The sequence below is a fragment of the Podarcis pityusensis genome (assembly GCF_964106645.2).
Source record: "Podarcis pityusensis genome assembly, chromosome: 5".
In the NCBI taxonomy this organism is placed as follows: Eukaryota; Metazoa; Chordata; class Lepidosauria; order Squamata; family Lacertidae; genus Podarcis; species Podarcis pityusensis.
In genome coordinates, this window is record NC_138032.1 from 1,968,503 (window position 1) to 1,982,740 (window position 14,238).

The window sequence follows — 14,238 nt, forward strand, 5'->3', positions numbered from 1 at the left end:
CATCGGGAAAGGGCTGTAAATGGTTATTTACTTTGATTTTGTCGTAGTTCTGCTTCCAGGGAGGGTCTCCAACCAACATGAGGTGTGCTTTTTCCTTCAAATTGCTGTAGGTGAACCACCAGGGCATGAGAGACACTTTCCCTGCAGAGAGGGAAGTTCAGTGGGTAGAGCATCTGCCTTGGGAGACTCTCCTGCGTGCAACCCTGGAGAGCTGCTGCCAGTCAGTGTAGACAATATGGAACTAGATGGTCTGACTCTGTATAAGGCAGCTTACTAGGAGAACTCATATCCAGCCAAGGGAGATGCCCTCATGCCCTGGGACTTCAGATCTCTCCCTCCTGCCTCCCATGCTGAGGTTCTCACCATCGGCTTGGAGAAGACCTCTCATCCTGGCTGTCCTTTGCGTTTCCCCACCAAGTCTTGCTTAGGAGGGAAGAAGACTCTTCCACTACAGCTGACAACTGCCCTCCACATTGATTGGTTTATCCTCAAACATTTGTCCCATCCAGCTGTGCTCTTCCCTATCTGCTCCACGGGGATATTTATATATCCCACCTTTTCGTCCAAGGGGCTCAAAGTGACATACCTATCCTCGCAACAACCCTGCGGAATAGGCTGAGAGAGACAGGGAAGGGAAGGCTCAATGGTAGAACATCTGCTCTACAAGCTCTGAGAAACTCTTGTCTGAAGTCCCAAAGAGCTACTGCCAGTCATCTTCATGGCCAAGCAGGGATTTGAAGCCTGGTCTCCTAGCTCCTAGTCCAATACTCTAACCACTACACTACACCACACCCACAGATGAGCCATTTTTTCCCTACACCGCCTGGCTATTTGGCACCATCCAAAACTGGATGCTGAAAACTGTCTTCATCAGCTGCTTGAACCCCAGTAGCTCCCTGCAGTGGGCTTCCTTGCAGGTGAGACTTCTCACCTGTATCCTGGAGAACATTCCCACCTTTCCTACCCTTAACACCAAATCAGGTGAGCACATTAATACTGGTACCCAGTTCTATTTTTCTAGAAAAAGAGGTGCTGGAACTCACCCTGAACACCTCCCTTCTCCCCACCTGAGAGGTGCCAGAACTGGAAAAAAGCCCTTCTCATATCCTCAGTCATTCTGAGGACACTGTCTCCCTCTTTTTGTGTCAGGTGAAAGGATCTCCTGCTTTCTTGCTATCCTTTCTCCAGAGCAGGTTGCAAGGCAATGATGGAAAGAGCGAAGAGCTGTTGGACAGTGGAATGTGGACTGCCTGGGAAGGTTGTGGGCCATCCATCAATGGAGGTTTGTAAGCAGAGTTTGGAAAGCCATCCATCAAGGAATCCTTAGCTCTGATTCAGCATCGCAAGGGGCTGGACTAGATGGCCATTGTGATCCCTTCCAACTCTTCAGTTTTATCATTCTGACACCTTGAGAGGGGCTCTTGCTTGCTTGGCTGGGGTTGCAGTCCAGAACTCAGCAACAGCACCAGGTTGGCCTAATCCTTACTTTTAAAGCACTGTTAGAAGCAGGAGCCAAACACTGGCTCCCAGGACGTTTCCAAGCACAATTCCAAGTGTTGGTGCTGACCTTGAAAGCCCTAAACGGCTTCGGCCCAGTAGACCTGAAGGAGCATCTCCACCCCCATCATTCAGCCCGGACATGAAGGTCCAGCTCCGAGGGCCTTCTAGCGGTTCCCTCACTGCAAGAAGTGAGGTTACAGGAAACCAGGCAGAGGGCCTTCTCGGTGGTGGCGCCCGCCCTGTGGAACGCCCTCCCAGCAGATATCAAGGAAATAAACAACTACTGGTACCTGACTTTTTGAAGACATCTGCAGGCAGCCTGTTTAGGGAAGTTTTTAATGCTTGATGTTTTATTCGGTTTTTAATCTGTTGGGAGCTGCCCAGAGTTGCTGTGGAAACCCAGCCAGATGGGTAGGGTATAAATAATAAAATTATTATAATATTATTACTTCTCTTGTGGGGGGGGAAAAGGCCATAAAGGCCACATAGCCATCCACAGCCTGGACCCCTCACAAAATCCACACGGTGCATTTGCCCTGGGATCATCTTATTTCCTTTAGTAGTGTTTCTGACATCTCTCTCCCTCCTCCTTTCACAGATGATCCCTTGGCAGGGAAAGGGATTAGGCCGTTATTTTCTCTGTAAGTGACCTGCGGCCCTCCTGCTGTGGGTTTGGACTGCGTCTCGACCTGAGGGTTAAGTTCCCGAAAGCCGTAGAGGAAATGAGGTTAGGCTGGACTTCCTGCCGTGAATCCTGAACAATTGTTCCCTGGAGGGGTTCTGGCTGGCTGGCCGGCTGCTGGTTATCTGTGCCCTTTCGCTTTCCTTTGTTTGGCGGAGGAGAGGGGTGGGTTTCAAAGAGGGGAGCGGGTGCTTTGCGCTCCACAAAACCCTGGATTACCCTTCATTTCTTTGCTGGCTCCCAATGGTTGTTTGGGAAAGGAACAGTTCATAATAAATCAGGCTCCCCACCCCCAGTTTAATATATTGTGCATTTCTGAAGCTCTCCCCTGGTCCAGAAGCCACAGTAGGCTTAGGCTGCGATCCTGTGCATAGTTTCTTAGGTGGAACCATAGATTTGTACGATGGGAAGGAACCTCAAGGGTCATCTAGTCCAACCCCCTGCAGGGCAACAGTCGCATCCGGTGATCTCATCCACCACCTCCTGAGCAAGTACGTTTCACTGTTCAACAGATCTTACAGGCAGGCTGTGTGCATGCTATACGTTTAAAGCACCCTGCCCAAAGGATCATGGGAACTGTAGTTTGTTAAGGCTGCTGGGCGCTCTAGGTCTGTAGGCGATAAACTAAAGTGACGAGGATCTCTGGGGAGAAGGGGCAATGTGCATTATTATTATTATTTACGTACCTTTCATCATCAGGTCCCAGAGCGGGTTGCAACGATTCACAACTCAGAATTAAAAACAGTTAAAACATTAGGCTACATGAACCATTTCCAGCTGGTTCCAATAAGAACTGTGAACTTTTAAGAACTGGTGCCTAAGCTTGCATTTTTCCTTCTCCCTCCATGTCTCTTTCTCCTTATGCGCCATGACCTCCTGAGATATCTGCTGTGTACTAGAGGCTGCCGCCTCTGCTCTCCTGGCTCAAAAACCTCCGCCAGCCCTGCCCCATTGCTAACGTGCCCCCTTTAGACCTCACCCACCCTTCCCCTCACAACTCACTCAACCCATCCTTTCCCATCCCCCCACAGCTCCCCAAATCTCCCCTCCCCTATAGCTTGCCCCCGAAGCCCTCACATTTGCCCCCCCCCAATACTCACCATGTTCCTGCCACCACTTTGGAGGGCGGAGAGAATGAAGGGAGGATAGCAGAGGAGTGAGGGGAGTCAGCATGATTGACAGCTGAGAAGAATGAATGAATGAGAAATGCAGAGATCTGAAACATACATCTCTGGGAACACCCAAAACAGACCCCTGATTCTGCCACAGCATGTGGCCTGGTGGTCCCTGCCTGGACATTATTATCACCACCGCCATTTATTAAATGTATATACCACACTTCGTCCAATGATCCCAGGGCAGTTTACAACATAAGAACTTGTTCTTTATTGCATGCACATCCCACTTTCCCTCATGATTCTAGAAAACGGTGCTCCCCCTCCTCATTTTGAGGGACGTGGGTGGCACTGTGGTTAAACCACAGAGCCTAGGGCTTGCCAATCAGAAGGTTGGTGGTTTGAATCCCCGCGATGGGGTGAGCTCCCGTTGCTCGGTCCCTGCTCCTGCCAACCTAGCCGTTCGAAAGCACACCAGTGCAAGTAGATAAATAGGTACCACTCCGGTGGGAAGGTAAACGGCGTTTCTGTGCGCTGCTCTGGTTCGCCAGAAGCGGCTTAGTCATGCTGGCCACATGACTCGGAAGCTGTATGCCGGCTTCCTCGGCCAATAAAGCGAGATGAGCGCCGCAACCCCAGAGTCGGCTAAGACTGGACCTAATGGTTAGGGGTCCCTTTACCTTTACCTCCTCATTTAATCCCCAGAACAGTCCTGCAAGGTTGGTTAGGCTGTGGTGGCACCCAGCGAAAGTTTCACGGCTGAGTGGGAGGGATTTGAACCCTGGTTTCCCAGGTCCCAGTCTGATGCTCTAACTGCTATGCCACACTGGCACCGTTGCAGATTTTGCAATGGCCCTGTGCTGCTTGCTGCTTGCTGCTTGCTGCTTGCATGAAGCGCTGAGGGCATGACACCCCGTGTCAAGCGAAGATACGCATCAGGGAGAAGACATCCTTGGAGATGGCGAGGGAGGCTGAGTCAGGGGGAAATTTTAGAGAAGGTCCCTCACAGGTTTTTCCTTCTCCCTTGGGCAGCCTCCTGTGACTCAGCAGAACGCCTGGCCAAAAGCAACGAGCAAGTTTTGTGGGAATGTTTAAAGGCCTATCAGTTAAACGTTTCTTCTATTCCTTTGGAAACTTGCTCAAACTTTCCCCCAAAGAAATACATGCCGGCACACCTCGGTTACACCCTTTTGACATTTTGCTTCTCCAGGAGAGATCTGCGGATCGTACGCTTTTAAAAATCACATGCTGCTTACATTCCTCACTGGATTACCATCAGGCCCTGTTTCATTTTGCTGTTTCTGTTTAAGCTTGCCAGTCTGCATGCAGGTAGACGTGGCGCCGTGGTCAGAGTGGGAGACCAGGGTTCAAATCCCTGCTCAGCCACAAACCGTGTTTTGCAACTGTGGGCCGGTCACAGTCTCTCCTCCCTCACAGGGTTGCCTTGAGGACAGCATGGAGAGAGGGAGAACCATGTAGGGTGCCTTGAGCTCCTTAGAGGAAATAATAAATGTGCTTCTATTCTTTTTCTTAAAATCAAAGAACGGTAGAGTTAAAAGGGACCTCAAGAGTCATGTAGTCTGACCCCCTGCAATGCAGGAATCTCAGCCAAAGCATGGGGGGGGGGGACTGAAAAGGAAAGGTGGCAGTCCTTGAAAATGCATTTATTTGAACTATTGACAATAACTCATAGATAAAAGCACATATTCCAAATGCTGACTGTCCTGGTTCAATCCCAGGCATCTTCGCTTAAAAAAAGAATTAGCTGGCAAATTATGGGGAAGGCATCATGGAGATTAGTTGCTAGTTAGGATGCGGGTGGTGCTGTGGTCTAAACCACTGAGCCTCTTGGGCTTGCTGATCAGAAGGTTGGCGGTTCGAATCCCCGCGACGGGGTGCGCTCCCATTGCTCTGTCCTGGCTCCTGCCAACCTAGCAGTTCGAAAGCACACCCAGTGGGCTGGGTGTTCACCAGTATGCAGATGACACCCAGCTCTACCTCTCCTTTAAATCAGAACCAGTGAAGGCGGTGAAGGTCCTATGTGAGTGCCTGGAGGCAGTTGGAGGATGGATGGTGGCTAACAGATTGAGGTTGAATCCTGGCAAGACAGAAGTACTGTTTTGGGGGTCAGGGGTAGGGCGGGTATGGAGGACTCCCTGGTCCTGAATGGGGCAACTGTGCCCCAGAAGGACCAGGTGCGCAGCCTGAGAGTCATTCTGGACTCACAGCTGTCCATGGAGGTGCAGGTCAATTCTGTGTCCAGGGCAGCTGTCTACCAGCTCCATCTGGCATGCAGGCTAAGACCCTTCCTGCCCGCTGTCTGTCTCGTCAGAGTGGTGCATGCTCTGGTTATCTCCCGCTTGGACTACTGCAATGCGCTCTACGTGGGGCTACCTTTGAAGGTGACCCGGAAACTGCATCTAATCCAGAATGCAGCAGCTAGACTGGCAACTGGGAGCTGCCGCCAAGACCATATACCCCCAGTCCTGAAAGACCTACATTGGCTCCCAGTACGTTTCCGAGCACAATTCAAAGTGTTGGTGCTGACCTTTAAACGACTAAACAACAACAATGGCATTCAAATCTCTTTGGGGGAAGAGTGAAGTAATGAAGGGTTTAAAAAGGAGAGGGCAAGTGAAATTAGGTCAAAATGTTGCAGAATCAAAAACGTATTTTAAGTGGTGGCGATGCAACACTCTCGGAGGTGACCGAACAAATCTTTCTTGAGGCAGGGAGTACCACATGTGACAGGTAAGGTGCTTTGACACGTTTCAACTAGGCATCCATATGGTCTCCATCAACAGTTCCTCCCATTGAGTGCAGCCTGGCAGTAGCCATTGTCCCTCAATTCACTTGTCTGGCAACATTTTTTGGGGTGCTCCCAACTAGATGTCAAGCCAGACTGAAGTGCAACAACCATCCTTTGGAAAACTTTGCTCTGCTTTTTAAAAATTCTGTGTAATTGCTAGACTAATTTCAGAGCTTTCCATTCTTTGTGTTGCCTATTGTTCCAAGTCTCAGACAACAATGTTGCAGCAAACCAAGGCATAATTCCTTTCGTAATAAGGAATCTGTGCTATTTGCTGGCATTTAGTTCTGGAGTAATCCTGTTCAGCCAGAGAGAAGTTCTGGCTGGCCTCGGTTCCTGCTGGAAACTCTCTGAGCAAAGCTGTCAGTCGGAGGACTCGGCCCTGGATAAATATCACCCTGCGCAGGATGGTTAAAATTAATATGGGACAAAAATAACCCACGAGGGACTAAAGATGCTTCAGTCTGGCTAGATGCATCAGAGAACGTTGGCCAACCATATGGAAAAAGATCAGAAACTCTGAATCAGCCAGACAGCTGCCATCTAGCATGCAAACATGCCAGACATCCAAAGGAACTTTCATTTGCAAATTGCTACATGCGCTGGGGCTTGCTTCTTGAAAATGCTTGATCATATTTAAACTATGGGGTGTAGTTAAACTACGGAACTCACATCCACAGGAGACAGGAAGTTCACAGAGGAGGAAGAGGGGGCTATTGATGGTCCTTCACAGTTGGAAGCAGCCATGCTTCTGAATATCAGTTGCTGGAAACCGCAGGAGGGGAGTGTTGCTCTTGAGTTCGAATCCTGCTTGCGGGTTCCCCTTTGGGGCATCCAGTTTGCCACTGTGAGAACAGGATGCTGAGCTAGGTGGCCCCCATGGGCCTGATCCTGCAGGCTCTCCTTATGTTTGTAGCCCAATTCCTGGATATTTCATAGTGTTCCGCTGGAATTTTGAAAGCCTTCCTCCGACCCATTCCTCCCTGTATCTCTTGACACATTCTGCTCCCAAACCACCTGGAAACATGAGTGGAATTAGCAAGCATTCAACCACAGATTGTTGCTGAATAAATGCTAACAGCCTAGGGGGTAAGAGATCTGACTGGCTGGTCAATGCAAACGATTCCTGCATTGCAGCAGGTTGGACCTTGTGCTCTCTTCCCACTCTACAGATCTATGATTCCCAGAGAGAGAGAGAGAGAGAGAGAGAGAGAGATTGCAAAAAATAGCAATAGAATAACAAAAGTTCCTTTAGAAACACAATTTACAAAGACTCATAATCTAGTCTCTAGAAACTTGCTATAACATGAAATAATAATAGGTGTAAATATATGATGCAAACTACTAATAATTATATAAAGCTTTATTAATATGAAATTAAGTGTTCTAACTTGTACAATGCAATTGTTTGAGAACCAAGGTACCACTGTATATAGAAATGAGCAAACCAGGAAAGCCCAATGTCCATCCAGTTTTTTTTCTTTAATTTCTTTTGGGGCCCCCAAGAGAGTGGGGACCTAAGCTATAGCTTGCTTAGCTTATGCATAAATCCAGCACTGGCAGGAGCAAGGCATCTGAGAAGCGTTTCTTAGCCGTGCCACCAATGTGAACCAACACCCCTCACTTTCCTTTTATTTTTCCATGTCAAGGAAATCATTAACAAGCTGTGCAGCAGGCGGGCATCAAAGGATTTGGGGTTAGCCACTAAATGATCACAGTGGTCGAAATAGCCTGGCTGCCTGCCTCTCCCCACAGGGCCTCCCTGGGCTGCCCAGCATATGAAATGGCCTTTTATTTTCTGCTTGGGGCAGGAGGCAAAACCCACGCCTTGACTGGTGAATGTGGCTGAATGTGGCCTCAGCCTGTGGGAGGGCGAAGAAGGGTGAAGAAATGTCCCCTTCCAGCTTCTCCTCCCTTTAATTTTGTAACAAACAAAAATCTGCCCTTATTCCCTTATGGGGGACACAAGAGCCTTTATAGAGTCCTTTGTAGGTTCTCCATCAGTCGGAGGAAAAAACCAGAGGCCAGCCAGAGAATATTGAGAAGCAAAGCAGCTCCTAAGCCTGATCTTTATTAAACTGTTGCAACAGGGTCCTCACTCACCACACGCAAGAGAGAGGAGGAACCCAGAAGAGTGGCGTGCAAGTCTTTATATAGACTTTTGAAATTGCCCACCTTGGAGTCCAAGACCCCCCCCCCCAAACACAGCATACCTACATCACATAAAGGGCGGTCTACAACAGAAATCTGAGTGCGTTGTTTATCTCGTCTGACAGGTTACCTGATAATGCTCACTTGATTGGATACCCTGGGTAGCCTGGCCAGTCTTTTGTAATGATAAATACTTAGCTCCTGTGCCAGATCACAGGCTCACCCTATTCAGACACAGACATACCCTTAAGACAGGATTTGTGAAGGAAAAGACAATGGGGAGGCTTTTCCATTTGACCTTGCAGAGAAACCACCTGATCAGCCTGGGAGTCAAAATGGCTCCATGGCTGCTCTCCTGTGCAGCTTCAGACATGTGGACTATATATCTATATACGTTTTTGCTTGGTACATTTATGAACCTTTATTATAGACATAAGACCTTTATTTATTTCAATTTCTTTTAATTTAAAACCACGATTCTCTCTCTGTGTGTGATAGAGATGGGGTACATTGTAGGGGCAGTGGCAGATGCTAAAAAGACCTCAGATTCAGGCCCAGGACACAGATTTGCCTCTCAGAAGGTTCAAAGGGTGGGTGTATGAGGCCTTCCTACCATAGGACTTTGCAGGGGGGGGGGCAGGCACCCCATAAGAAGGGTGGGGCAGAATTCGATTCTGTTCCTGAAACTATACACGAACCGGAACACAGGTGTCCTTTGGTGTTTGCATTTTTCTGAATTTTGCAATGCACTTCTCCAAACAGGCAATGCGCTCACAACTAAAGTGTTCGTGTCAGGGTACATATTAGCAAAAGGTAACATACAAAATGCATTATATGTTGGGAAATGGCTTTGCAAAAATGTTAATATTAGTCAAGGATTGCATAGAAAAAATGTGTAAACTAGTTGAAACTATTGTTGTTGTCATGGCTGTTATTATTTTTATTTATTATTATTATATTTATACATCACCTTTCCCCCTGATGGGCTGAGGGATTTCCACGAGGCCTTTTGGTGTTTTGCAAACTAGTGTGAAAATGTGGAGAACTGGAAAAATGAGAAACCAAATGTTAATTAATTACCCACCCTTCACCCTAAGTCTCTGGGCTCATTACAGCATTACAGCACAAGATAAAAAGTTTTTTTTTCAAACAAACAAACTTACAACTGTAAAAATAAGGTGGGTCCTAAAATGGTACACCTGAAGTTTCAAATGCCAGGGTGAACAGGTGCATCTTCAAAATCCTCTGGAAGCTGTACAGTGAAGGTGGCAGGTGCACTGCTCAGGGGAGGGAGTCCCACAACTTAGGAGCTGCCACAGATAAGGCCCTTTCCTGGCACACCACCCCCAAGCCTCTGAGGGCAGAGGAACTATCAAGGGGCCCCCCCTCTTCTGATCTCAGCCCATTTGTCCATTCCCTACCTGTGAGCAAGGTGTTGTTTTTGAAATGGTTAAACGGCAAAGCAGAGACATTAAAAGCAGAGACATCACCTTGCCAACAAAGGTCCGTATAGTTCAAGCTATGGTTTTCCCAGTACAGTGGTACCTCAGGTTACATACGCTTCAGGTTACAGACTCTGCTAACCCAGAAATAGTGCTTCAGGTTAAGAACTTTGCTTCAGGATGAGAATAGAAATTGTGCTCCGGCGGTGCGGCAGCAGCAGGAGACCCCATTAGCTAAAGTGGTACCTCAGGTTAAGAACAGTTTCAGGTTAAGAACGGACCTCCAGAACAAATTAAGCATTTAACCCAAGGTACCACTGTAGTGATGTATGGAAGTGAGAGCTGGACCATAAAGAAGGCTGATCACCGAAGAATGGATGCTTTTGAATTCTGGTGCTGGAGGAGACTCTTGAGAGTCCCATGGACTGCAAGAAGATCCAACCTCTCCATTCTGAAGGAAATCAGCCCTGAGCGCTCACTGGAAGGACAGATCCTGAGCTGAGGCTCCAAGACTTTGGCCACCTCGTGAGAAGAGAAGACTCCCTGGAAAAGACCCTGATGTTGGGAAAGATGGAGGGCACAAGGCGAAGGGGACGACAGAGGACGAGATGGTGGGACAGTGTTCTCGAAGCTACTAGCACGAGTCTGACGGAACTGCGGGAGGCAGTGGAAGACAGGAGTGCCTGGAGTGCTCTGGTCCATGGACACGACTAAACGACTAAACAGCAACAAACGGCGAAGAGGGAAGTGGCAAGAGATCTTGGGGTCCAGGTCTGGAGGTTCTTGCAGGTGCCTCCTTCAGAAAGCCATTCTGCACCTCCTCATCGTAGGAATACAAAATGAGGAATGTGCAAACACAGCCAAGCATTTTGTAAGCAAGCTTGTTCTTTTCCTGACTCTCTTTGGTCTGTTTGGGCTTCTAATCTTTAATGAGGTGAAAACCCTCTGTGGGGAGGGAGGAAGGGAGAGTCATTGGGGAGTTGGCACAAGGCTCTCGCCTCCTTTGTCTGGAGGGTCTCGGGCGAGGCGATGAGCTCTGAGCACGGCAGAAACAGGCGGAGCGAAATGCTCTTGTCAGCTGTTAGGTGCTGCGCATGACTGAGTGTGGTGGAAACATTGGAGCCACAGCAGAGGAGCCTCTTGCCAAAGCATCTCTGGGCAAAACAAAACAGGCAAGGGAGATGCTTGCTAGAGGAGACAGGGTCAAGCCGGGACCTGGCAGGGGATGAATAAATCTGAGGTTTTGAAAAGCAAAAACAAAACCATTGCTAACCAAACCGCCGGCTTAGGGACAATGAGAGTTTTGCAGTGCACACACATATTTATAAAAGTGCATTGTCTGCTCGTTCTGTTGTTTTTCACTCCTGTGAGTTGCCAACTACAGTGGTACCTCAGGTTAAGTACTTAATTCGTTCCGGAGGTCCGTTCTTAACCTGAAACTGTTCTTAACCTGAGGCACCACTTTAGCTAATGGGGCCTCCTGCTGCTGCCGCGCCGCCAGAGCACGATTTCTGTTCTCATCCTGAAGCAAAGTTCTTAACCCGAGGTAGTATTTCTGGGTTAGCGGAGTCTGTAACCTGAAGCGTATGTAACCCGAGGTACCACTGTATTGGCAACGGTGTTCTTCCTCTGCGGCTGCAGGTAGCAATGCCTCTGAAAGCCACTTGTGAGTCGAGGACCCGCAACCCGCGTACGGGTAAACATGACACAAGGACACATGTATTTTAGGTTAATGGGCTAAAGAAGGCCACAACTTTATTGGTTACAGCATGTGAGAGGTATTGGCTTAGGCACTGGATCAAACAACCTATATATGACCCCTCCCCGCGCAACGGGGGGGGGCATTTCAAGATTAATAACCAGTGGGAGGAGCTTGTTGATGGCCCTAGCCACCAGCAGGGCATCGGACAGGATCCACAACCGCCGGATTCCTTTAACGGAATACCCAACAGTGGAGGGGTAGATGATGGCGCATACCCAATCCTCCAACACAGCATACATATTCCAATGCCTAACCGCCACCCGAGCCGAAGAGACATGCCATCAAATATCCTCACAGCTGCAACCAATCCCTAATGCTACTGATGATATCGGTCAACCACACATCATTTCCTTGATCAGACAAATTAACGCCATCGTCTCTAAACAGGGCCACCTCGCTGAACCTGATGTGAGCATGCTTGATCACAGGGTCGTTGTTGTTGTTTAGTCGTTTAGTCGTGTCCGACTCTTCGTGACCCCCTGGACCAGAGCACGCCAGGCACTCCTGTCTTCCACTGCCTCCCGCAGTTTGGTCAAACTCATGCTGGTAGCTTCGAGAACACTGTCCCACCATCTCGTCCTCTGTCGTCCCCTTCTCCTTGTGCCCTCCATCTTTCCCAGCATCAGGGTCTTTTCCAGGGAGTCTTCTCTTCTCATGAGGTGGCCAAAGTATTGGAGTCTCAGCTTCAGGATCTGTCCTTCCAGTGAGCACTTAGGGCTGATTTCCTTCAGAATGGAGAGGTTTGATCTTCTTGCAGTCCATGGGACTCTCAAGAGTCTCCTCCAGCACCATAATTGAAAAGCATTGATGCTTCGTCGATCAGCCTTCTTTATGGTCCAGCTCTCACTTCCATACATCACTACTGGGAAAACCATGGAGCAGGAACCGGCAAGCCACTCCAGTATCCCTGCCAAGAAAACTCCATGGACAAAGACAGGGTCGTTAATAAAACACAATTTTCGACTCCAGGATACAGAATGAGATGCGGGGCTGCTGCAGCCGCTTGAATGCGGCTAGACCCCGCCCCCAAGCCAACCCTATTGGCTGGCTTGATGGGCGCAGCGCGGCAGCCGGGAAAATGATACAGGGAGCCAAATACGGCCCCCTGCTGACATGGGAACGGCTCCCGCTCGCAACACCTCCCCTCTGGGAGGAGGAGAGGCTTTGCTGGAAACCACAAGAGGGGAGAGTTGCGCCTGTGCTCGGATCCTGCTTGCTGGTTCCCCATGGGCGTCTGGTTGGCCACTGTGAGAACAGGACAATGGCTTCAATGGGCCTTTTCTTATATTTTTAAAATAATGTTGCTTTTGAAAATCCTGCAATTTTGTCAGGCATTTTTTTAAAAAGCAGAGGCACAGAGGTGCTGGGCCAAGGGAGTTAAGAACATAAGAAAGTAAGAAGAGCAGAATCAGGCCAATGCACCGTCTAGTCCAGCATCCTGTTCTCACAGGAGCCAACCAGATGGATGCCCTGCAAGCAGAATTTGACCACAAGAACCCTTTTCCCTCCTGTGATTTCCAGCAACTGGGATTCAGAAGCTTTGCTGATTCCAACAATGGAGGCAGAGCAGAGCCATCATCCTTCCTTAAAACCATATAAGTTTGTGGTCATCACTACCTCCTGTGGAAGCAAGTTCCAAAGGTTAACAATGTGCTGCGTGAATAAGTCATTTCGTTTACATGATCTGAATCCACGAGTTATGAGTGAATGAAAATAATTTTTCTCTGCCTGTTTTCTCCATGCCGGGCATCACTTTATAAACTTCTTCTTTCTTTTCTTTTTAAAGAAAAAATTATTTACAAACAAACACATAGACACAAAACAAAATTCATATTACACTACCAACCTAGATTACAAACATTAAAACACCCTTGTGACTTCCCTCCACCGTCCCTCACCCTCCTTTATATTATATTATAATATTTCACATTCACTTTATAAACTTCTATCAAATAATAATAATAATAATAATAATAATAATAATAATTTATTATTTATACCCTGCCCATCTGGCTGGGTTTCCCCAGCCACTCTGTGCAGCTTCCAACAGAATATTAAAATACAATAGTCTATTAAGCATTAAAAGCTTCCCTAAACAGGGCTGCCTTCAGATGTCTTCTAAAAGTTTGGTAGTTAGTTTTCTCTTTGACATCTGGTGGGAGGCCGTTCTACAGGGAGGGTGCCACTACCAAGAAGGCCCTCTGCCTGGTTCCCTGTAACTTGGCTTCTCGGAGCGAGGGAACCCCTGCCTCTTACAAACCTTTTCTCTGAACTAAAAAGTCCCAAAGGCTGCACCCTTTCCTCATAGGGGGCTCACTCCCCCCCCCGAACTTTTGCGTCGCCCTTTTCTGAACATTTTCCAATTCTACAATATCCATTTTTAGGAGAGGCGACCAGAACGGGATACATTATTCCAAATGCAGTTGCACCCTCTGGGTTTATATTGCAAGAATACTGGTTTTGTTCATTTCTCAGGCTAATATCTTTTCCTTCGGATTATGAGAGATGACCCTATTTCCCCCTGCAAGCCACACAGAAGCCTGCTTGCCAAAAGGCTTACAGAGAAGTAGATAAAGATCGATCTGGTCCATGTCGGTCCAGGGCCTGGGAATGAGATCTTTGTGGCGCAAATTTCCCTGGAATTGGACGATGAGTGACCTGCCTCTCGGGACCCATTTCTTCACAGGCTCCGGTTGCTCTGCAAAACATTCACTGGAAAATAACTTCGCCCTGTAGCACAGGGTTATCCGTGGGCTTGTTTTGAAAACGTTGCATCC

The 14,238-nt window shown here is 48.2% G+C and overlaps 1 protein-coding gene across 1 annotated transcript in view; it reads left to right on the forward strand.

Moving 5' to 3' along the window:
• P3H2 (prolyl 3-hydroxylase 2) overlaps positions 1 to 14,238 on the forward strand; it is a 114,805-nt gene that overhangs the window by 1,648 nt on the left and 98,919 nt on the right. The gene's annotated exons all lie outside the window — the stretch shown is intronic.